This window comes from Camelus dromedarius, chromosome 3, assembly GCF_036321535.1.
Source record: "Camelus dromedarius isolate mCamDro1 chromosome 3, mCamDro1.pat, whole genome shotgun sequence".
NCBI lineage: Eukaryota > Metazoa > Chordata > Mammalia > Artiodactyla > Camelidae > Camelus > Camelus dromedarius.
In genome coordinates this window covers 45998768-46024205 of record NC_087438.1, presented here as the reverse complement: position 1 = coordinate 46024205, position 25438 = coordinate 45998768, and the positions used below count along the sequence as shown (strand labels likewise).

Sequence of the window (25438 nt, the reverse complement as noted above, 5' to 3'; positions counted from 1 at the left end):
TGGCTCCAACGGTGGCTCTTAGCAGAAAACTCTCCGATGGGCTGGGCTGGGCTGGGACTGGATGCAGCAGCCAGAGCCTGAGATCACACAGCAAGATCAGACTCAGTCTTGGGGAGTGTTCTCCTCTTGCTGAAGGGAGGAGAGGCAGAGGGCTGAGAGTGCCTGTGAATTCCATCTTGTGGCACTGATGTACCAAACCCAGCATCCGTCCCAAAGTGAAAATGCCTCAGGCCTATTCAAGCAGGGGAGTGGCTATACAGAGTGCAGGTGTGCCATGGGAGATTTTGGCCTCAAAGTCTGTTCATTAAACCCACAACTGGCCACTTGAAACATTTCTTTTCCAAATATCTCCTTCCACATATTTTTGGCAGTTTAAAGGGGTAGGGTGAGCTACAGATCATTATAGCTCTTTGATCCTGATTTCTGACTGTTCATTCATAAGTTATTTCCTAAAAAAAGGGAAGGGAGATGAAAGGCAGGAAAGAAGTGGCAAGAAAGAGTTTATTCGAGAAAGGTAAGGAAAAGGAGAAAAAGAATGGGGGCAAATAATGTGATCTAGAGTTTAATAAAGTAGCATGAAACCAGGCCTTTCACATCTCTCCCCCCACCCAGTACCGTCCTATAAATCTTTACATCTGCATTCCACCAAATGTGTCAGAAATGCAACTGTGCTTGCAAATAATTGCTGCCATTGAATGATTCCACCCTGGTGTAGCCATCTGAGCTCAAAAATAACCCGTGTAACCTAAGAGTAAATCAGTGACCGGACACCCAGTGCCAAGCATAATCTCAAGCAACATTTAACTAGGTTCAATATTTATTTCCCTGCCTTGAGTCACTTTGAAATGATCTGGACTCAGTTCAGACAGGACAAGCCCTAATTTTATGGTGCTCTTGGAACCCTTCCAGCAGCACGAGGGCTCAGATGTCAGGGAGTTCCAGAAAAATGAGATCCCTCACAGAAGATTTCACAATTTAAGGCACCCTCCTTTCAGTATTTTGCAACATGTGGGCCTTTTGACTGAAGATAAAACTTTTTGAGTAGGGCTTTGAGCACCCTCTAGAAGTGTCTCACCCACGCCCCAGGTCTGACCTTATCCCTAGGGATGGGGTGGGTAGAATGAACCTGGTTCACAGCTTGCCTAAATAAAATCTCTGAATACCCAAAGGTGGAAAAAGAGTAGCCCCAATTTACCACTGTTTTCCAAACAAGTGACGTGTTCCACACAATTATGGAAGCCAGATTTGGGAAGCTTCAAGACACATTCAAACAGCAGATAACGTGGCTCCAAGTTTGATGGATACTGGGACATATCAAATAAATAGCTACCAGTTGTCAAGCTTTTGTATCTCAAATGCTCAATCAGTAGAAACCAACCAATTTTAGTGTACATCAGAGATAAATCTCAAGATGGCAGAATTGGCATATAGCTCCCTGTTAACGGGGTATTGAACCGACATTGAGTGACCTCACACTCAGCCAAAACATTTATTATAAAAGTCTGCCGTGGTTAAGAGAAGTGATTGATATTGGCTCATTCTGCTCTAAATGCAGCCTTTTATCTGTTTTACTTGGGAAAAGGGAAAAAGACCTCACTTATGAATTCAAACATTTTCCTTTTCTCTATTTCTCCTTAATCTATAGATGGTTAATCATAATTCAAAATAACAGCATGCATTCTGGGGTCCAAGGGACCTAGTTCATGTCCTGGGAGCATCATTTACCAGCTTTTGAGAAAAATGTTAAGTTTCTTTCAGGGACAGTTTCCTTATCTATAGAACTGGGAGGACTGGAATGAAATAATGTATTTAAAGCAATTAGTAAAGTGCCCAGACACATACTCGAGGGATTCTAGTCATATTGTTGTTATAATAATACCATCACTATTGTTAAGTTACATTGGCTCCTGACTTCAAAGTTCCATAGACTATTATGCTATCAGCAGAGATAATAATAACAAGTGATCCTTTATTGGATCAACCTTTATTTCCTGCATCCAACCTCGATTCCTCTAGATGGTTGACAATAATCTCCTTCTTCCCAAATCCTAAAATCAGTAATAGTTATAGAAATGTTTTGATGATACTTACTAGGTACCAAGCACTATGCTCACTGTTTAAAATATGTTTTTGCATTTAATTCTTTGCCTACCCTCTGAGGTACACGTGCTATTATTATCTCAGCTGTTCAAAATGAGGAAACTGAGGTTCAGGGAAATGAACAAAATTACTTGAGATCACACAGTTGGCAGACATCCAGTCACACTACATTACACTGGCCTCCCTGCCCCAAGTCACATCGATTATTGTTTGTTGTTGTATTATCCCCTGAGGAGAGCAGAAAACTTTAATAATTTGGGGAAAGTCACTTTATCTCTCTAGACCTCATGTATTTCCATCTGTCCAATGAAAAAGGTGGATAGAGTATATCAGAGATTTTCGGAATCCAGGATTCTAATACAATCAGCTATTGTCAAAGGAGGAAATCTTGCAAAATGTGTAAATAGGATTTGTGTGTGTGTGTATGTGTGTGTGTTTGAAAAGGAGCTTGTGTACACATCTGGAGTCGTCACTTCCTCCAATGAGGCTGGCAGGAGGAACATCACTGCCCTTTCCGCAGTTGCTTAACTCTCTCTTCTTGAGCTATCCTTTCAGACTCTGCTGTGGAGGAAGCTGGTAACTCACCCACACATGCTTGTCTGCAGTTGTACATGGTTGGTCCAGTAGAAGCTAGGACAGTCCTTCATTTGGGTCAACCTTCACTTCCTGCTCCCAACCTTGATTCCTCCAAGATACTTAACAATAACTTCTTCTTCCCAAATCCTAAAATCAATCCTCCTGCCACTCTGGGACTAATGTGATTAAAAACCTACTTACATCTGGTCCTCACACCTCAGTGTGGATGTAAAGTGAAACCACTGATCCCTGTTGTTGGAGGGTTAGGGTGTTTAAGATAATTCTGCATCCTGGCCACAAGCGAAGCAGTTTCCGGATACAACCTGTTTGAGGGCTGGGCTTCCAGGGTGGAGAAGGTGGGCAAATGTAGGAAGAAGAGGCTTGAGGATGGAAGAGTCTGGAGGAGACAGAGGGGAGCCTGAGCCTCAGTTTCTGGCTGGATGTAAGCACTGGGCACTTCCTGGCGACCTGTGTCTAGTGCTGTGAGGCAGACACTGTGTCCTGGCTCTGAGCCTGTGGTTTTGCTCTTGAACACAGCTGTCTGCTGGTCTTGGTAGTGAGAAGGGCATGCAGAAATATGTATATGCTGGACTCGCTCTTCAAAAGTAACCAGGACTCCACATTCTGGCCTTCCATTCTTTAGGGTTTAGACTAAGGAAATAATGAGAGGAAAAAAATCATCTGCCTTCAGGTCCTAGGACTCGTCTTTTTAATAATGTGTTAATAACACAAGGACCTGTGAAGAGGAACATTTGATCACCCCACAAACTTCAATCAAACCATAGATTTAGGGGGAATATTAGAATTTGTTAAGTTATTGAAACTAAGGATACTAATCAGATATATGGCTAAATTAGAAAAAATATATTTTTTTCAAGTTTCCATTTTTGGTTACTTTTTTTTTTCCAATTCATAGTTGACTTACAGTGTTGTATTGGTTTCTGGTGTACAGCATAGTGATTCAGTCATATATATACATACTCTTTTTCATACTCTTTTTAATTATAAGTTATTACAAGGTATTGAATATAGTTCCCTACAGTATACAGTAGGACCTTGTTGTTTATGTATGTTACATATAGTAGTTTGTATCTGCTAATAAAAATATGGAACGTTTCATAAATTTGCATGTCATCCTTGCATAGGGACCATGCTAATTTTCTCTGTATTGTTTCAATTTTAGTATATGTGCTGCTGAAATAAGCATAGAAAAAAACTGTTTAATATGTGTTTGCTTTAGCTGACTTCCATGGGTAGGTGTAGACCAGGTCAGGGCCCAGGCAGATGCATGAGGAAGTTCCAGTTGGCCATTTCAATTTGAGGAATATAAACAAAAAATTCTCAATCTGTTGAAGTAATTTTAGGGATAGGGTAGGGGGCAGGAGTTATGCTGTGCTTTATGGAATTTTTTTCAACATGACATTAGAAACCAAGAAAACTCTTGAATATTTGCTATCAATTTATCTTTAAAATAAATAAGATTTTTAAAAAAATTAACTTGAAATTTTTTATTGATTTTTTTTTTTCCGGAGCAGGTTGGTAATTAGGTTTTTATTTATTTATCTTTAATGGAGGTACTGTGGATTGAACCTAGGACCTCATGCATGCTAGGCATGCACTCTGCCACTGAGCTATACCCTCCCCTCAAGAATATATATTTTTAAAAAAAGAAACCAAGAAAACTCTTAATCTGGAAGTGATTGGTTCTGATGGTTTGTACCCACCCATTAAATTCAGAAATTTACTCATTTTTTGGCATTTTCCATGGGAGGATTGGAATTGGGTTGTTAAGCAAGATTTTCTGTCCTTTAAATATTATTTATGAAAAATATGACCCAGCTTTTTAGGGAAAATATACAAAGGAAATAAAAATGTCCTTTTTTTTTTCCCTTAAGGTCTCTCTAAACCTTGTAGTTCAAGTCTTGTCAGAGATTTTTACCAAACCTGTTTTTCAGGGATTTGAAATCTGCTCATAAAAATTAACTGCAGGCTTTTATGCAAGTTAAAAACAGAATTCATGTGGTTTAAAAAAAATCTTCTAAGTCTTTAAAAGAAGGCCTAATAAAAATATACCTTCCTAGATGGCTTTTCCTGTGGCTCTGTGGCCTGTGTGTTTAAGGAATCATTAGAGTTCAGCAGATCCTCTTACCCCTGCCCCCATCAGCACAGAGTATTTCCGGTTTTATTCAGAGCCCTCAATGGAAGATGCCAGCTGTTCTTTTTTTTTTTTTTTTTTTCTCCCCCTACTGAAAATTGAATTAAGAGCTCAGGAAAGATATAAGATAACTTCACCGTGCAGACCTTGAATTCCTGTGTGGGTCCCAAGGGGGCTGAGGTCTCACTTGCCCTGTGCTCAGAAACAGCTCACATTGTCCTTTGAGCCACATTACAGAACATCAATCTCCTCCCAGGCTTTGAAGGCCAGACCTGCCCACAGTCCAACCCTGTCTCCTTTGGGCCCCACAACAAAGGAGGATGTGCTTTCAAGGTCATATGTCATCTCCCGATCCAGGGTCAGCCTGGGCCAGTGGGAAGCTGAGAAAATATCACGTGACTGTGGGAGGCTTCACTCATTCTCACGAAAAGGGGAAACCTCCATGACATTGTGCTGAGGACAGCCTCTTTGGACTCTGCTCAGTACGACCTCTTCTAGTGCTTTTGGCTTGTCTTATAGTGAGGTCACGATGCCCTACCTTCTGCAGGCTTGTGAGAGTGAACCATGATTAGCTCTTCGGTGGAGGGAGGAACTATATTATGGAAGATACAAAGATGCATTCATTCATTAAAACATAGAGTGAACGTGCACTCTGCACAAGGCACAATTTTTGGTGCTAAAGTTGTGAGCAGAAAAATATAAGCCTTGTCCTCGTGGAGCTGGAGGCCCCAGGTGAGGAGAAGCCCATCGTTACAGCACAGCGTGTGCAGGAAGTCGGTGCTGGGACCGGGGACTGGGGCTCAGGAGTGGCATCTGACTGGTGGGGCGGGGTTGATGGAAAGCTTCCTGGAGGATGTAACCCACGGGCAAGGTTTGAAGAACTGATACAAATGAGGGTCTTGGTGTAACAATTACAATTAATAATTCATTTCTAAGATAGAGATTTTGATGACTATGATTTAGTCCTGTAGGGTATAACCTTTCAGGATATAGCCTAGGATCCTTCCTTCCTAGCTGCTGCTTTGAAGAAGAAACCATTTTGCTCCCTAACACCCAGTGTAGTCTCCAAAGGACTTTATCACATTTACTATCAAAGCCCCAAAGATTAGATTACAACTGGACCAAGCTCAGATTCCCATCCCTGCTTTCTGTTATTTCTATATGTAGGGCTAGACCGGTCACTGCTGCTTGGTCACAGTGTCTGTCTGATGAAGGATCTTACCAGAGGTGCCTCTCAGGAAGGGGGCTTTATTCATTACCTGTCCCCGCGTAGCATTTTAACGACAGTCCCCATGGAGGAAGAGTTAACTAGTATACGGTATCAGGAGGGTTCTCCCAAAGCCAAGACGGATACCTAAATGATGTTGCCTTCTAAGTGGAACAAAGTTTCCATTTTCTGAAAGAGAGAAATCTGACCACTTCTCCCGCCTCTGACCAAGTAAGCAGCAGGTGATGCAGGCTGATGCCGTTCCTCGAGGGGGCAGCCCAAGTCCCCTCCAGCTCTGTAACTTTATTCCTGGTTTTAACAGGCTTGGGTATCTTGTGTCCCAGCCCGCGATGTTAGATGCAACAAGCAAAGAAAGGGGAAGGGATGAAGGAGTTGGCTTCTAGAGGTGGCCAGGAGAGAATGCAGTCAGTCATAGGAAAGGAGGAAGAGGACCCTTGAGAAGCAGACGTGAGAATTGAAAATGTAAAGAAGCCCTGGCCTAGTGGGCTGGGGGTAAAGATTCTGTGAGAACCGTGAGTTTTTCCATTCTTCACTGAGTCTTGGATTCTGCTTTCCTAGTATTTTGTCCAATTAAAAAATGCATCACGTATTTTCCTAATTTTTAATTGACATTAAAATATCAGTCATTTGTGAGAAGAAAGGATTTTCTCAAGCCAATTCATGTCACTACAAAGGTATTGGTCTCCTTGATGAGAACTGAGGTAGAGCTTACTCTTTTAAGTGCTCTTTTCTTAAAGGAAAGTAACATGGCTTAATAGATAAGCAGCAGATTGTTTATTCAGAAACTGTTTCTGTACTGTTTCTGGCTTTGTTTTCTCCAACTCTGAAAATAATTCTTTCCTCCCATGCCTTTTTTTTTTTTTTTTAAATGGGCTGATTGCCCTGATAGAAACTTCTGAGTAACAAATTTTGTAACAAATGTGTGTATGCAGAGAGGTTTTTAGAAACATGGTGTATATTTACATGAGACTTGAGAAAGGAAGCTCAGGCAATCAGATGCTCTCAGATGGCATCTCGAAGGTGGTTGGAGAATGAAATTGTGTTCTTCATCGTGCAGGTGGGGAGACTGAGACACAGCAAGGTGAAGTCATCTGGTTGAGGTTTCATGAAGGGCAATGACAGTACTGATATGAACCCCCTTGGATCCTGAGGTTTTCCATTAGACAGTGACACTAATATTAAATTTGTGTGCCATTCAAATGAGTTGACCCTTCCTTTAATTTTTATGCATCTTTGAAATTTTATCTATTACATGTTGGAACTCTTCTCTTGACACTGCATTTGAAATTATTTCATGGTTCAAACTTTGAAGGTTTATAATGCAATGGCCTCCTAATAGCAGGTCAATCAGAAAGGCTTCCATTTGGCACTGGTTCCCAATGCTCTGACTAAGCCATTTAGCAAGGGAGCCCAGTGGGCCACAGAAGTTCTGTCCTGGAGCCGATCGATTGGCTGAAGGGGTCTTGGCTCCTCAGGGAAACCTCAGGAATAATGATTGCCACAGTCATTCTACTTTTGTGGCAGAGGTGGTACATCTCCTGGGAATTTCTCTGACACTGCATCTGTACCAGGCTTCACATGGCCTCACCTGTTACACAGGGGTCACTTGAACTGTACTGAACCAGAGCAAGATGATGTATTGACTCTGATGGGCTCTTTCCACACATCACCACCCCTCTGCCTTTCTCTCTGCACCCACCACAGTCAAGCAGGATCGTTCTTATAAAGCCTTTGAGAACTTTGAAGAAACATGCATATCCATTCATGCTACATCCGTTCACAAATATTAGGCACCTACTAAGTGCCCAGCCTCGTACTAGACAAATATAACACATGATCCCCATTCTCCAGGGGAGTCGACATCCTTGTGCAAATGAGGCACAAGAACATAGAATAAACTATATAAACTATAAAATGAAAAGGAAACAATGCAAGTCTATTGTGAGTAGCCCAAAGAACGGAGTATGGAATATGGGGAAGAACGTGGGCTTTCCTGATGACCGATCTGGGTTGAAATCCCATCCCTGCCACTTACTGGCCCTGTAACCACAGCTTCCTCTAATGAAAGATAGGTTGGGATAGCTGTGAAGATTAGATAAGATCACCTATATGAACTGCTTAACATGGGTCCTCGCACACAGTGAGACTCAACACATACATACATAAAAATTACTATTATTATGCAGAATGCAAGAACTATAAGAATTCAGGGAAGCAGGAGCTCCCTGTGGGCTGAGAGGAAAAGGCCTACAAACTGGGAAGCAGTGAGTCCTTGAGGAATGAGTTCAAATGAGATGAGGATGGTGTTAGAAGGGCACCCCTGGCAGTCCCGGAGAGATGGGAGAACGAGGGTCTGAAGGCAGCAGTGAAAGTTGGAGGGCTTCCTGGGAGAATTCAGGGGCGGGGCCTATGGGGGAAGCCTGGAGACTAGGTGTAACCAGATACTGGTGAGTGGCAAAGCCTCCACCTCCTCTCCCAGGTGGCCCTCATTGGCTTTGGTCTGCTTTTCCCGCAGCCGCAGCCCCGCAGGAGGAGAGCTGTGCTGTGGGCTTTTGCACTGTTCCTGTAACAGTCACTTCTGCCACGTTTTAGCGGGTGAGACAATCCAGTGTCTGATAATCAAGAATCCTTTTGTGGTGGTTGCTGTGGGGGGAATGAGGAGATACCAGTTATATTGACTGAGAAGAAAGACTAGTAGGTTAAAAGAAGGTCATAGAAATAAAGTAGCATCTGTCAGTTTTCTTATGGGATCTCCCTCTCTCCTTCCAGAGGCCCTTGTAGAGTCCTGCTTATTTATGATGCTGGCAGACTTACACAATCTTAATGCTAGAAAATCATCCACCCCCTCCCGACCCTCACTCCCAAAGGACTCGATGAACACCCTTTAGACTTCTTTGTCAGTGTATTTTCAGTTTGGCCTCCACAAGTTGTCTTTCTCTGCTATTTCGTGCTAATTACACCCAGTGGTAAGTTCCCCCCACCCCCAGGAAATCTGAAGGCATTAGCTGTCTCCATTACCATTCACAGACCTGCTTAGCTGAATGGGCAGAAGCCTACTACAGCCAAATTGCTATTTTTGAAAGAATGATTATGTGTCCCTTGGGAATTTTTGAAGTGTGTTTCTTGATAGCCTCGCGGAGAGGAGAAACGATAGTATGTTTCCCATCCAAATTGGTACGGAAAGCTCATTGCAAATGAGTTTCTGAAGTTGGGGGTCAATAATTGCTGGTACCTGGGCCAGAGAGCTAGTGCTTTTCTTAAAATAGGGTAATGCAAATAGCGCAGGTCCTAATGTCTGCCCGCAGCAGCCTCTCCCTCTTTTATTTTCAAAAGGAATTAATTAGTGTAGTCTTTGGAGTTGTCATTGTGACTCCTTAGGTCACAGAGAAACAGCCCGCAAAATCCGTGGGTCGCAAACTTATTATGTGGTAGCTGCAAACTGGAGAGACCAAGCTACTTGGTGCAAGGATGTTATTTGATCTCCTCTTTCCCCCTGATCCACGTTTTGCAGACAGAGTGTAGGATGTCATGTACCTACTGGTCTCTCGGGATGAGGTGGAGCTGTCCAGAAAGAATGTGTAGGGCATTGTTTTAATTTTAAATTGGTTTTCAAGTTGATATTATTAAATTTATTTCTTCTGTTTTTAAAATAATTGTTTCCTTTGCTGCCTTGGCTGCAGGCACAGTGACAAGGAATGAACATTTTCTAATGAATAAGATGTTAAATAGCAACAGTGATTCAGCTTATTGTTTTAAGTACATAAACTGTGTTCTTGAGTTTTTCCTATAGGGAGAGAGGATAATGAAAATGAATGGCTTCCAAGTCTAATGCCTGTTTAAGAGATGTGGGGATTCTGTATCTTTATTAAAAAGATGAGTGCCTTAACCTCATATGCTTCTTAGTGACTCAACCCCACCCAACCCCAGATGACTCAGCAGATCCATCATGTGACTAGGAAAGAGGCAGCTGTTTTAAATGCATTAATATCTGTTGTGCTATGGGTGTGAGGGACAGGGTTTGGGGACTCTACTTGTAGCAAAAGTGATGGGAAAACTTCCAGGAAGAGGCTTCAAGCACTCTATATAGCACTATACCCTGTGCTATAGTCCTAATTCACGGGTGCATCCCAAGAAGTAAAAGAAGGCGATCCTCTCTCATATGTGATGTGCAGGTCACGTCAAACCTGTCTCACAGGCAGCATCTGCCATGGCAGACAGGCATCGTGTCTGCCAAAAGATTTATGGTGAAAGAAATCCTAAGGAGAGGCCACTAGAGGGGAGGAAAAAAACCAAAATAAAACAAAATACCTCAGTTTAGAATTCAGCTATCTCTTGCATAAAACAAGCCCAGACTTTTGATTTTAATTTTCCCTTTTTAAAATCACCGTCTCTTTTAATTGCTGGTCCCCGAGAAAACCAACAATGGCTGGTACCTTATGCCTCTTTAGGTGAATATTAAAGATGACACCTGGGTTTAGCCCTATATTCAGAGCTGGTTATTCCATTTTCTTGGCATTATATGTCACAAAACTCTTGAAACAGTTTTTCTCAGGAACAGACCCTGGTCAGTTTCTCCAAATTGTTAGGTCCTGGTGCCGATTAACTACAGTCTCTTTGGAAATTTTATTTCTCTCTTCCTCTGTTTTTGTTTTATATTGTTTTGTTTTGTTGCATTTCCCACCCCTACCCTCCCATCTTGATCATTTTTCTCTTTTTTAATTTTCTGTTGCCATGTTGCAGCAAGCCTCAAGTTATTTCTCCCATTATTTCTCTGGCTTCAATCTGTAGATTTCTTGCCCATCAGAACATATCAACATCTAAAGACTAAAACTCAGGTCCCACTGCCACAGGCTGATGTGTATATAGCAAGAAGCACAAAGACAGCATCCTGCAGTAATTAGGAAAGGTGGCCGCGCGTCCCCAATTACAAAAAGAAAATGGATCCCCTGCTACAAGTGCAGTGACCTAATGAAAGCCCATCGTGAGTATCAATTGCTGCATCTCTTTTGGAAAACAATTGGGCAATATCTGTCACATTGGAAAAATGTGCATACATTTGACTCAGCAATTCCATCTTTAGGAATTTTCTTATTGATATAGATCTGCAATTCACAAAGGTATACGCAGGTATTTCACTGAGCATTGTTTGAATAAGAATGAAAATTAAACCAACTTAAATATCTTACAAAATGGGACTAAATAAGTAAAATATAAAACAGCTTTACAATATTATAAGATAGTTAGAATAGATCTATTTAAGCTCATATGGAAAGAATGGATTATGTGATTTAAAAAGGATCAGAACTGTTCACATAAAGTTATTTTATTTATATTAAGAAGAGTGGCGTAGTATCACACTGTATCCCAAGGTATAAAGTAAACATACGAGTCCATACTGATAGAAGTAAATAAATAAGGAAGGAAGGAAATACTTTTCTCTTCAGAAGAATTCCAAATACTATATGTAGATATCAACCCCTCAGGGAGTGGAGCTTAATTCTCTTTGCCTTGAGTGTGGGCCGGACTTAGTGACCTGCTTCCTAAGGATGGAGTATGGAAAGGGAAAAATACTGACTTGACAGAGGAGAAAACTGGTGGACAGTAGCTTAGCCACGTGGTCAACATTCATATCACGAGCGATAAGCTGTGTTGATAGTGTGAACCCCTGATGTAATGTGATGAGGAGGGCGCTTCAGCTCTGTGCTGTTCTTCTCCCAAACCCATAACACCAATGTGATCATCAGAAAAACACCAGACAAATCCAGATTGAGAGACATTCTGTAAAATATCTGACCAATACTCCTCAAAACTGTCTAGGTAATATCAAAAAAGAAAAAAAAGGAAAGACCAAGAAAATACAGGAGAGAAGATTAGGGAGGGACGACGACTTAATGCAGTGTAGATCCTGAGTGGACTCTAGGAACAGTAAAAGGACCTTAGAAAAATGAGTGAAATTTGAATGAAGTCTGTAGTTCAGTTAATAGTAAGCAATCAATGTTTATTTCTTAGTTGGGATAAATGTACCATGATTATGTAAAATCTTAACAGTTAGGGGTACCTAGATGAAGGGCATACAGGAATTCTCTGTAACTTTTCTATAAATCTAAAATGATGTTTCTAAAGTTTATCTTTAAAAGGCAAGAGAGAGTTTTGATAACACACACATGCAGAGAAATTTCTGGAAGGCTACCCAAGAAACTGTTAATATAGTTTACTCCTGAGAAGTAGGATCAGTGGGAGGGCACAGGAAATGAAGTGTGAGAAAGACAGAGAAAGAGACAGAAAGAGACCAAGAAGGGAAAAAGTGGGGATTTTATATTTTGACTTTTACCACCCTTCACTATTTGATTCTTTTTCCCCACGTTGGACTTTTATAAGGCCACCATGGTTATCAAACCAGTCTCATCCCTCAACACATTCTTAGCTCATCTTTCCAAAACAAAAGAGGAGAAATTTCATTCAACCATTGTGCTTCAAACAGCTCTGGGCTTGTAACTCTGCACAGTGATATTAGCGTAATTCAGTATTTATGCCTCCCATATAATGAATCTTATATGCTGCATCTGACATTTTAAGGTTTTAGTGTCTCCTTAGATTGTAATTTACCATAACATTAGTTCTAAGGGAACAATCCTTCAAATCAACTATTCCCCTTGCTGGAGATTTATTCAAGCCCCGAACAATTTAGGTTCTATCCCTAGTAATTTTTTAGGTTGACTTTTGCATTTTGATTGCCATACCCAACTCACTGTCCTAGTAACAGAAAGGCTGTTAGGCCACACTGGCATCACCTTGAGGACATGACTTGTTTCAGCAGAGGAGAACTCAGTGAGCACTCCTTTCAATTAACTGTGTGGGCAGAGGGCAAGATGATTGTCAATTAGAGGATGTTAAGCTTCCAGCTATCTAGAAAACAGTAAAATAGATCATGAAAATGAAATTATATCACTTGATATAATTTATCACTTGATATAAATTATATCACTTGATATAATTTAGTTCGAAAATAGAAGTCAATCCAAGACCACCTTTCTTACCTCCTCTCACGATTCAACTAAAATTGTAGTGTGTAAGTAAAGAGTTGGTGCTGGGGTCAAGAATTTTTGATAATGTGTATAAGAAAATGGATGCACAGACCTTGCCTGATGATTAGACTTGGGGAGAAGAGGAGGAGCACGTTTGCTCAAAGAGGAATTAGAAGGAAGGAAATAAGACTAGTGATGGCCCACTTCCTCGTGGAATAATTAAATGTTAATGGAGGTAGAGTGAGTGTAGAAAATTATCTTGGTGTCTGGCTAAAATCAGTGAATTGTGTACTCTTTTCTGAATGATAAAGTTCAAAAAGCTGACAGAGACTTTTCTCAAATGTGGACTTTTGTGGGAATTTGTCAAGTTTTCTTCATAAATCTAATTTTCATTTTTCTTTTATTTTGATTTTATGGTTTGGACAGATTCTCCTTCGTTTCTTGGCTTCTTTATATTTAAACTACATCTCTAATCACTAGATCTCAGTTTTTTTTCATTCTGACCATCTCTATTTAGTCTGAAAACAGTGAAATTATTGATATGGTTGGATTAAGTTCTACCAATTTATTATTTTTTGTTTTGTTGTTGTTTCTCTTTTCTTTGTTTTCTTCTTTTGTAGTATTTGAATTGCCTTAAAAATGTTTGTAATTATCTATTGTATTTTCAGATTATACCTCTTTATATTGTTTTCGGTGGTTATTCTAGAGATTATAATACACATACAGGCATACCATGGAGATATGGTAGGTTTGGTTCCAGGCTGCTGCAATAAAGCAAATATTACAATAAAGAAACTCATGTGAATTTTGGTTTCTCAGGGCATATAAAATTTACGTTTATACTAACTGTAACAACATTATGTCTAAGAAAACAACATACATACTTTAATTAAAGATAAGATTGCTAAAAAAATGCTAACCATCATCTGAGCCTTCATCAAGTTGTAATCTTTTTGTAAGAATAACATGAAAGATCACTGATCAAAGATCACAGTAACAGATATAATGATAATGAAAAAGTTTGAAATTTTGAGAGAATTACCAAAATGTGACACAGAGACATGAAGGGAGCAAATGCTGTTGGAAAAATGGCGCCAATGAACTTGATCTATGCAGGGTTGTCACAAGTCTTCAATTTTTAAAAAGCACAATGTCTGTGAAGCACAATAAACTGAAGGACAATAAAACAAGTTATGTCTGTACTTAAATTTTCAGTCTATAACTTAGAGTAAATATTCTACCAATTCATGTAAAATGTAGAACCCTCACAACTGTGTGGGTCCGTTTACTGCCTTCCTATCTTCCTATCCTTTGTGCTATAATTATTACTTGTGTCACCAATTTACATTATGACACATGAGATGATGTTATATGTTTTCTGTAAATGCTTGTGAATTTCAAAGAAATAAAGAGAAAAGGTTCTTTTATATTTACTTAGATATTTAAGCAGATATAAACTATGTTTGATTTTTTTTATTCCTTTTTGTAAAGTTGAAGATTTTCCTTTAGCTTTTCTTATAGTACAGATCAGCTGACAATAAATTCTCTCAGTTTTATTTTATATGAAAAATATCTTTGTCTTTATTTTTAAAAAATACTTTCACTAGACACTGAATTTTGGATTAATGAGGGTTTTTTGTTTGTTTCTTTGTTTATACTCTCTTCTGGCTTCTGTAATTTTCAATGAAAAGTCAGTTTGAATCATGATTCCCCTGTGTGTAAAGTGTTTTTATCTGACTCCTTTCAAAGTTGTCTCTTTATCTCTGGTTTGGCTTTCAGCTATGGGACTATAATGAAATTGGGCATAGTTTTCCTGTTTGGAGTTCACTGAGCTTCTTAGATCTGTAAAGTTAAGTCATACCAATTCGGAAGAGTTTCAGCCATTATAGCCTTAAATATTTTTAATGCCTATTCTCTTTCTCTTTTCCTGATTAAATTCCACTTATAGATGTTATGTGTAATTGTATATGTCAGACCTTTTATTATTATTCTTTAGGTCTGTAAGTTCATGAGGCTCTGTCTCATTTTCCCCAATCTTTTTGTTACCTTTCTTTTAGTTTGGATCATTTCTATTTATCTGTCTTCAAGCTTACTGACTGTTTCTTCTGAATTTTCTGTCCTACTATTAAGCACATTCAGTGAATTTTTAAATTTACTTATGGTATTTTTAAGTTGTAGTATTTCTATTTAGTTCTCTACTCCTTTTCTCTAGTCTTTTTTTTCAGTAGTTTTTACTTCTCAGTGGAGATTTCCTGCCTTTTCATTCATTGTGATAATATTTTCATTTATTTAGTTAAGGATAGTTTCTTTATATGGTTAGAATTTTTGAATTATACCCTGGACATTGTGAATGATTGGTTGTAGATATTCTGAATTTTATTATTTCTTCTGAAGATTGTTGATGTTTTACTTTAGCATGCAATTAATTTGGTGACTCAAACTGCATACTCTCTGTCTCTTGTATAGTAGCTCAAATCTTAGGTTTTTATTTTGTCTTTGCTGATGTGCTTGGAGTCTATCATATGCATGTATATATAATTCAAGGGTCATCCAGATACTTGGGATGAGTGTATGTACAAAATTTGGGGCTCTCCCTCTCTAGATCACTCCTTGTTGGAACTTTCTGTTTACTTTTAAGTAGCTGTTGTTGCCATAAATTTTGTTCTTTGGTGCTTTTTTCCAAAGATACTTGATTTTTCTATCAAAGATTTACTCACCCTGAGTGACACTGACTTCAGCCTGCCTTCAGGCAGAAGGCATACACATTGTTAACTCATCTGTACCAATCCCTTCTAGGAAATCTCAGCTTCTGTCACAAATTTGACTGCTTGAGTTTACTCCCTAGCACCTTTGGATATTTGATTTTTGTTTGTATTTTTTGTCCATGCTTTATAGTCATCTGTCAGTGTCTAGGGTCTGGTAGGAGCTCTCTTGGTTGGAAGTGGACAAATAATTTTAAATAAAACCAATTGCTTGTCCTCTAAAGTGGAAAAACTGTGATCTACCCATTTGCCATGGAATTTCAAAATTTGATTCTAAGAGTTTATTTGGAAAAGAATACAAACCTGGTTAAGCTCTACCATGTAAAAATCACCACAGAACTATGTAAACAGGCTAAACATAAATACAAAATATAATAAATACTTAAGATATAATTCTGCTTCAAACTCATTAGAAGTATTTGGGAGGCTTAGTATGGGTTCTGAGATGTAACATTTAAGAATAGGTGAAGGAAGATTTGTCAGTGAGAATGCTTGGATGTCTTTGGTGTCTGCCTGTGGCCAGTGGTGCCTCTGTCTCTGCCAGAGTAAGCCTACATCCCAGTCAGCATTCATGTTACTACAGAGACCTGATACACTAGCTGTCACAAAATCAATGGTGACACAATATTGGGCAGTGGGTAAAGTCTAGGGGACCAGAAGTTAGTACCTTCAGTACCTTCAGAAAATAGATACTAGCCCACTGATGCTCTCTAAGACATAAAGCAGTTTTTTTCCAGGAAGTCTAACCCCCTAAAGCTCATCTCAGATGAAGTTCTGTAATATTGACTGTAGAGAGGAAGTAATATTAATGTACATGGATCCAATGATGGCGATGGGGAAAAGTTACCTTTGGAGATACATCAGATGCCCAAAGTAGTATTTATGGAAAGAATACAAGAACAGCTGGTTTAAACTTCTACATGAAGAGAAAGTATGAAAGGAACAGTTATTATATACAATTGAGGAGTTCTATGTGGTATATGTATTAGTTCTGCATGCATGACTTCTGAATCAGAAGTAGAAGGAGGAACCCTCTGAGAGAAAGGAAGGCTGAGTTTCTTGACCTTTTCTGAAACATACAAGCTTCAGGGCCCATTTTCTGTCTCTGACCTGTTTTATTGCTGATTGTTCCATGACGTTCTGGAAGGACAGGAATCTGAGAGGCTGAAAGGGAGGGAAAACTGCACAGGTACTAGGGTCAGTTTCAAATCCTGGCCCATAGCTCAAAAACAATTCATTAATCTTTGACAAGTATAAAACCTAGTTGCTGGTGATAATGTGAAACTAAATTATTGCAGCTGAATGACTTCATAGCCAATGAACTTGGAGAAGGAAAATTAGATCTGGGTGCATTCAGGAGCAGGACCAAACTGGTTTACTGGTTTAAGCATCTCTGCTGGTGGTGTACTTGCTATGGATGAGGACATGGCAGTCTGTGAAAAGGTCTTTGAAAGGCTCCAGGAGAGCTCTGTTCTGCTCCTAGAGAAGTCCCCAGCCAGGCAAACTTGGAGGGTCTAGATTTTTACTGGGAAACAGGGACTTGCCATGACTCAAAGAAGCTTTTGCAATTGCTCACTGTGGAGTCTCGCCTTGAAATGTCTTCATATTTTTGTTCAGCTTAATGTTTTAGTTGGCCTGGGGTCACTTTGGCTAGAGGATTTCAGCCTTTTCTTTCAGTTTTTTTCTGGAGAACAAAGCCACTCTTTCAGTCCCTTAACAGAGGTCTCAGCAGCCCCTGGCTGTATTGGGTTGTATGAGGCCCTTGACCTCTCCTTTAGGGGAGATGACCACGATGGCCAAGGATTTACTTACTACCCTTGCAAGGATCTTTATATGAACAAGTGAGTGATTTGCTGCTTGTTTAAAAGGCGTGAGTAGAAATCCCCCTTAGGGTGCATCCTCTAAATGATCTGCCTCTCATTTAAAAAAAAATAATTTCTGGTCCCCTAGACTTTACCCACTGCTCAGTACTGTGTCACCATCGATTCTCCAACAACTGACATATCAGGTCTCTGTAGTAAAATGAATGCTGACTGGGATGTAGTGTTACTCTGGCAGAGACAGAGACATAACTGGCCACAGCCAGACACCAAAGACATCCAGGCATTCTCATTTAAAGGCAATCTTACTCTTTCTTTTCTTCTTTTTTCCCTTCCAGTTTTATTGAGATATAATTGACACACAACACTATATAAGTTTAAGATGTACAGCATAATGATTTGACTTACATACAACATAAAATGTTTATCACAGTAATTTCGTGACCATTTGTCATCTCACAGAGTCACAAATTTAAAGAAATAGAAAAAATTTTCTCCCTTGTAATGAGAACTCTTAGGGTTTACTTTCTTAACAACTTTCATATGTAATATACACAGTGTTAATTTATGATTGACCTGCAGCACTGTGTTAGTTCCTGGTATGCAATATAGTGATTTGATGTTTATATACATTTCAAAATGATCATCATGTTAAGTCTGGTTACGATATATCACCATGCAGAGATATTATATAGTTATTGACTATATTCCCCATACTGTACATTTCATATGAATGACTCATTTATTTTGCAACTGAAATTTTGTATCTCTTAATTTCCCTCAACTATTTCTTTCCTCTCCTCACCCTTCCCCTCTGGCAACAATCTGTCCTCTGCATCTATAACTCTGTTTCTGATTGGTTATATTTGTTCATTTTTTTTTTTTAGATTTCAGATATAAGTGAAATCACACATTATTTATCTTTCTATGACTTATTTCACTTAGCATAATACCATGCATGTTGTCACAAATGACAAGATTTCACTCTTTTTTATGGCTGGGTAATATTCCATTACACATTTTCTCTCTCTCTCTCTCTCTCTCTCTCCCTCCCTCCCTCTCTCTCTCTCTCTCTCTCTCTCATTATCGATTCATCTCTTGATGGGACTTGAGTTGCATCCGTATCTTGGCTATTATAAATAATGCTGCCATGAACATTGAGGTGCATATATCTTGTTGAATTAGTATTTTTGTTTTCTTTGGATAAATGCCCAGGAGTGGAATTGCTGGATCATATGCTAGTTCGGTTTTTAATTTTTTTAGGACTTGGTATACCATACTGGCTGCACCAATTTACATTCCTACCAGCAATGCACGAGGGTTCCCTCTTCACGTCCTTGCCAATACTTGTTATTTGTTGTCTTTTTGACAACAGCCATTCTGACAGGTGTGAGGTGATATCTCGTTGTGTCTTTGATTTGCATTTCTCTGATGATTAGTGATGTTGAGTATCTTTCCATGTGCTTGTTGGCCATCTGTATGTCTTCTCTGGAAAAATGTCTATTCTGATCCTCTATCCATTTTTAAATCAGTTTTTTTGTTGAGTTGTATTAGTTCTTTGTATATTTTTCATATTAACCTCTTATTGGATATGTCATTTATAAATATCTTCTCCCATTCAGTAGGCAGCCTTTTTGTTTTGTTGATAAGGCTGTCATACTCTTGAGCTTCATCCTGTTCCAGTCTGAACTGGTGGCTTTTTGTCACTTGTCTAGACTCTAACCTTGTGAATTCTGAACTTAACTCTGAAATTTCAAATTCCCTCTCTTCTACCCATTGCAGTATTTACTTTGGCCCAGAACCTGTCTTTCTCCTTCTAGACTTCTCAGAGTTGATTTCCAATTTTGATCTATCTGGAGAGGGAAATCTTTTTCCTTGACACCAACAATTCTTGTGAGATAAATTATTTGCAAATAGTCTGGTGAGACAGTTATAAGAAGAAAAAATGACAGTTTGTAAAGACTACTATGTGTTACAAAGAAACTCTAAGGAGCTTTTTGCATTTGGAGTGCAGTAAAAAACGTGTGACAAACACTGCTATGGGAATGTAGATTGGTAAAAATTTCCTGAAGGGCAATACAGAAAAATATTTGAGGAACCTTAAAAATGTGCTTATCTGCAAATTCTCCTTCTAGAAATTTTATCCATATAAAATAAAGTAAGAGGCACTAAATATTTACTTAACCTGATTTCACTGTGAGTAATTAACATAACCCAAGATCTCCACATGGGAATTAGATAAATATTAAATTGAACCATATTAAATTACTGATAGCTGACAAATGTTGATCTACAAAACAGCTTTTTGTATGGTTCAACCTAATGAATTGTGGGATAGTCACATGAAATCATATTTTTTAAGAACATTTAATGCTCATGAATAAATATTGTGTAACAAATGTAGAATATAAAAATAAGTATATAGTGTGAGATCTCCATTTTATTTTATTAAAATACATGCTTGTGTATATATGTACATACATGGTCAGAAAAATGACTGGAAGAAAACATTCATATTAATAGTAGTTCTCTGAGTGATGGGATTATTAATTTTTTGTTTTACTTTTGTCTTTATACTTTCCTATCTTCCCCAAATTTGTGGGGCTGTAATAGTACCAGTTTTCTGCATTTCCTCTTAAGTTGTATAGTAAGCATTTTAATGTTGTTGCTTACTCTCTAAAATCATTTTAATGGATTCACAATAATTTCTGCAGGAGAATTCTGTCAATTATTTAAATATCTCTCAATGGTGGGCTTTTAGGTTCATTCCTTCCTTCTTTCCTTCTTTCCTTCGTTTCTTCTTTCCTTCCTTCCCTCTCTTCTTGTATAAATAAGGCAAGACTCTTCTTCCCATATTTTGGGTTTTTCTATAATATATAGACCCAGAATTAAAGTATCTGTTAGGCATGGAAGGAGGAGTTGGAGAGAATTCCCTGGTAGTTGAATGATGCCTGCGTATTTCTCAAGAAACTTACTCTGAACCCTGTCAGCCTTTTGAAGTACTGGAAACACACTGCTGTAACACGGTTCTTGTTGTTAGTGGAAACATAATCATTTCCCATATTTCTGATTACAAGGCAGCAACATTTAAAAAGCTCAGCTCAGGTGGAACAGCTTGATGTTTGCATTCCTGCTAAACCTGGGAGAAAAACTCATAGAATCAGATAAAAAAAAATTGCCAAACTGTCACCACCCATAACTTCCCAGTTTTCATTATTTCTCTTTGTTCACGTGACATTTATATACCTTTGGCTGCCCACTGCTTGCTTGGCATAAACCCACCTGGAAACCCACAGCTGAGGGGTTGGGAGGGAGGCTGTAAGTGCCGGCTGCCCAGAGCCCTTTCATGTGTGAGGTGGTTCTGCCTGTGTGATGAGAATCGGTGTGATGAAAGAGGTGTTGTGTTCTCCACCAACTGGTCAAGCATGGGTTGGAGGAATAGTCTCCCCTTCAGAAAGCTTTGGTGTCTGTATACATGACTTTCAGTGGGTGGCCCATCTTGCTTTTGTTTGAAGACAGGAGGGTATAAGGAAGTCAGAGGACACACAAGGGCAGCCTCTCATGGTCTGTGTGATATCTGGGAGGTACACACCCCCTCCTTCCTGCAGATGCCCCATGAGAATGGGTGTCTGCTGAGGACCTGGCCTAGCTGGGAGGCTGCTAGGCCAACCCAGCTATGGGAAAACTTGGGGGTGTGGGAGCTTTCTTAGGGGAGAATGACAGCTATATGGCAAAGCCCAGGAGAAAGCAGCTACTGTCTGCCAGTTTGTTCACACTTACTGAGCTTCTGCTATGTATCGGATGATATGCTGGGTCTGGAAACAGCAGGTGAGTCTAACACGCTTCCTGCTTTCCAGGAGCTCATGTGAATGAACAAGACAGGCAAGTCAATGGATCACTTAGAGCCTAGGATAGAGCACAAGAGGAGTGAAGAGGGTGTTGTCAGGGAAGGGGCGGTGGGGGTGGCGCAGAGGAAAAGCAGTAGGATTGGGAAGTTTCCAGAGGAGGTGAGATTTGAGTTGGGTATTAAAGAATGAGATGTATGCTGCTCCCAGGTGGTAGAAAAAAAAGAACACGCCCTTCCACAGAGGGGCAACCAAAACTGCAGGCTTGAGTTGTGGAAGGGTCTTTCTGAGCACTGGGCAGACACATCTGCCAACCCCTGGGTTGCATCACCTACAGTGAGCAGTGGCTGCCTAGTCTGCAGCATCTGACGGCAGAGTAAGGGGCTACTTGCAAGAAATAAATTACAGGTGTCTGAGTCTGATCACCAGCCATGTGCCTCGTTCTTCATTCAGAACTTTTCTTTCTTTTTGAAGTTTTTGAGTGACAATAATGTGATTAGTTATTTCCAATTATGAAAGTGATTCCTGGTTATTGTTAAAGTTTCAAATGATACATGAAAATATAAGGAAGCAAGTAAGCATCACCTTAAATCCTTCAACCTAGAGATCACCACTGTTAACCTCTGGCAAACATCCTTCCTCATACCCTTCTATACACCCACACTGAAACACTGCATAGAAATGGCATGCAGCTCAAATTCACAGGCATGTGTCGTGCTGGGGCTGTGCATGGCAAACATTTGGCAAACAGCAGTGAACAAGACAGGGAGGGGCCCTACCTAGCAGAGTTTCATTCCCAGTCTTAACTTAGGGCAGATAACCAGAAAGGTGCAGCTAATTACAAAACCACACGTGGGCCAGGAGCACTTCCCTTTAGAGCAGAGCCTTTGCTCAAGCTGATTTCTCTGCCTGGGTTGTTTCTCTCTCTTCTGCATACTAGGGACAGATTTCCATGTCAAGGGATACAGTAGTATAGTATATTAAATGGAAGTATATTTTCTCTTGTATGGTTAAATCATTGATTCATTTTTATTTTTAACCAATGACATTGACAGATGTTAGGTTGTTTCAAATTTTTTTTCCATTATAAACAATTGTGTAGCAAACATCCTTTCATAAACATCTTGACCATTTTAGGATAAATCCCTAAAAGTGAAATTACTAGAGCAAATGATATACACATTAAATTTTTGATACATATTGCCAAATACATGTTGCTCTTCTGAAAGGTCCATCAACAGTATGTAAAATACCATTCTCCCATACCCTACCAATACTAGGAATCCTCAGGTTCTAAAAATCTTTGATTCTCTGATGAAATTTACTTTTGCTTATTACTAGTTTGATCATTTTCATCTGTTTCTTCATTCTTTGAGTGTCTTCTTTTGTGAATATTCTGCTCATATTCTTTGCCTACCCTTTTTTTTCTATTGAGAAACTGGTCTTTTTCACATTAATGGTTTACAAGTGCTCTTTATATATTAAGGGCATTAACAGTTTGACTGCTATACCTTTTGCAAAATTTTTTCCATATATCATTTGACATTTAATTTCTTATGTTGTTTTTCTGCCATTGAGAGATTAAAGCACACAAACCCCAAAATATAGTCATATCTAATCACTTTTCTTTTGTGGTTTTGTATTTTTATGTCATTTCTTCATTTCTGATCATATTGTCTCATTGCTTGTGCCTGACTGAATTTGAGGCTTGGGTGAGAGCCAGATGGCTAAGAATTCATTCTGATAAGACAAGGGACCATGTTGGTAAAAGTGCAGAAATATCTAGAAAGTGTGTCTGAGGTCATCTCTTTCTCTTATTCAAAGGCATGACTCTTATCTTTTTCCCCAAGGATGGTGAGGTCCCCATGCTGTGGTTCCTGAACAGGTGGAGGGTGGGTGTATGTAAGATGACCTTTCCACAGACACATAACATGAAGAAAACCATCTCTTCTTTAAGAAGAGGGTCCTCTGCCAGTCCCAGTGTAGACGTGCACTTAGTGTGTACAGGCAATACTAAGGACTGAACTGAGCCTCAGTAACAGGGAAGTCTGAGGAAAATTGATGTAGAAGATAAAATCCATTCTGAAGAGCTAATATAAAGTAGTTATCATGTTTGTGTGTCTACTCTGTGTCCTCCAACATCTTACGTGATAGGTAATCTTGTCTCTATTTTATATACCTTAAAAACTAACCAATAAGCAAGGTTTATACAGGTGAAATGATTGGCCCAAGGGGGCATATAGCTAGTAAGTAAAGGAGCTGGGATTTGAGCTGAGTCCAAGCTAGAAAATGGGGGGTGTGTATAGCTCAGTGGTAGAGCACATGCTTAGCGTACACGAGGTCCTGGGTTGAATCCCCAGTACCTTCATTTAAAAAGAAAACAAGAAAAAAAATCCCCAAAGCTAGAAACAGCAACAAAAAACTAATATTATTGAGTACTCATCTAGACTGTTATTGTGTTGAGTTTTTACATATGTTAGCTCTTTTAATATGACAGCAGCCATTTGAGGTAAGCATTTCCACTTTGAAGATGAGAACACAGAAGCCCAGAGCAGCAAAGTAGCACACACACAGTCACACAGCTAATACGTTGCAGAATCAGGAACCGAACCCACACATTCTGACTTCGACATCTGTACCTCTTTCTTCATCCAGATCTTTTCTTTCCTTTTAAATTTTACTCTAAAAAGAAGAAACTTTATTATTCATAATTATCAAATGCTCACACTTATTAAAATTTCAAGTAATACATGAAATAAATCATTGCTGTTTTCATGACTCCATGCTGCTTGCTCCTGACATATGTTCTGAATCAGCAGTTGTCCTTGGGAGAATTTAGCAGCCTATTTTCACCCACCCATGCTTTGAAAGTTATCTTTTCTTCATGAAAATATATTTTGGGAAGTAACTACTAAATGAGGAAAAGGAATAATTTATATAATTACTAGGCAATCTTGATGTTGTCAAGCGTGACCAAAGTACCTGGAAAAGTTAATAAGTGAGTGATTGTTTAATTACTTAACTACTAATGATTTTCCAGGAATCGAACCATTTGGTTTTGCACCTGAACGTTTTTTATTAAGTCGATTGGAAATAACCTGTGAGACAGCCGAGTTCTGAGCTCCAAAGGTCATTGCATTAGGGTCACCATTATTGATCCCACCATGGGGTTCCACTATAACATCGACTGGGATATTGACCAGTTATTTTAATGCATTCTTTCTTTAAGTGGGCATGAGTAACACACTGGGTGATCAAAAAAAAAAAAAAATTGTGCTTTCCAAACCTTGCTCCCCAAACTGGATCTTTTTTCTTTGATTGGTGACCTTACCAGAAAATATTTTCCCAAAGCTTGATCATATGTTAAATTTGATTATATAAATGGTGAATGCCAGATTTCAGAAAATTTTTATATGCATAGAGATGATTTGTATTTGGACATTTTCCCCAGCCCTTTCCCCAGTACAGACTCATACCCATATATGAGTATGGTACCCTACCACCCCCACAGTTTCTCCCACCCTTCAACTAGTTGGCTTTGAGATATTTAGCAAGGGCTGGAGGATGAATAGTTCAATGAGAGTTATTAGAAATAAACATGAGTGAGCAAATATTTATTACTGGACACAAAGAGAATGTTTCTTATCCTTAGAGAAGGGTCTCTTAGCAGGTGTCACAATCATCTGCAGGACCTGTTAAAACACAGGTTCCTCGGTCCCACTCCTAGAGATTCTGACTTGGTGGGTCTAGAGTGGACCCTAAAATTTTGTACTTCTTGCAAGTTCCCATGTGTTGCTTATTGTGGTGGTTTTAAAACATGGCCACAAATTCTTCCACACACTCCTTCCCTTTGAGCCATCCCATATCTCTACTCCTGTCACCTCCATATTCAATCAATAAGGTCTGTGGATTTTACCCTTTAGATGT

At 39.2% G+C, this 25438-nt stretch overlaps 1 long non-coding RNA gene and 1 other non-coding gene across 2 annotated transcripts in view; one reads left to right on the top strand and one right to left on the bottom strand.

Annotated features, from left to right (window-relative positions):
• The window catches only part of LOC135319739 (uncharacterized), a 362830-nt gene that overhangs the window by 41379 nt on the left and 296013 nt on the right, over positions 1–25438 (top strand). The gene's annotated exons all lie outside the window — the stretch shown is intronic.
• On the bottom strand, positions 3777–3883 carry LOC116152417 (U6 spliceosomal RNA). The gene has a single exon (XR_004136048.1). It is a non-coding gene; the product is annotated as a U6 spliceosomal RNA (small nuclear RNA).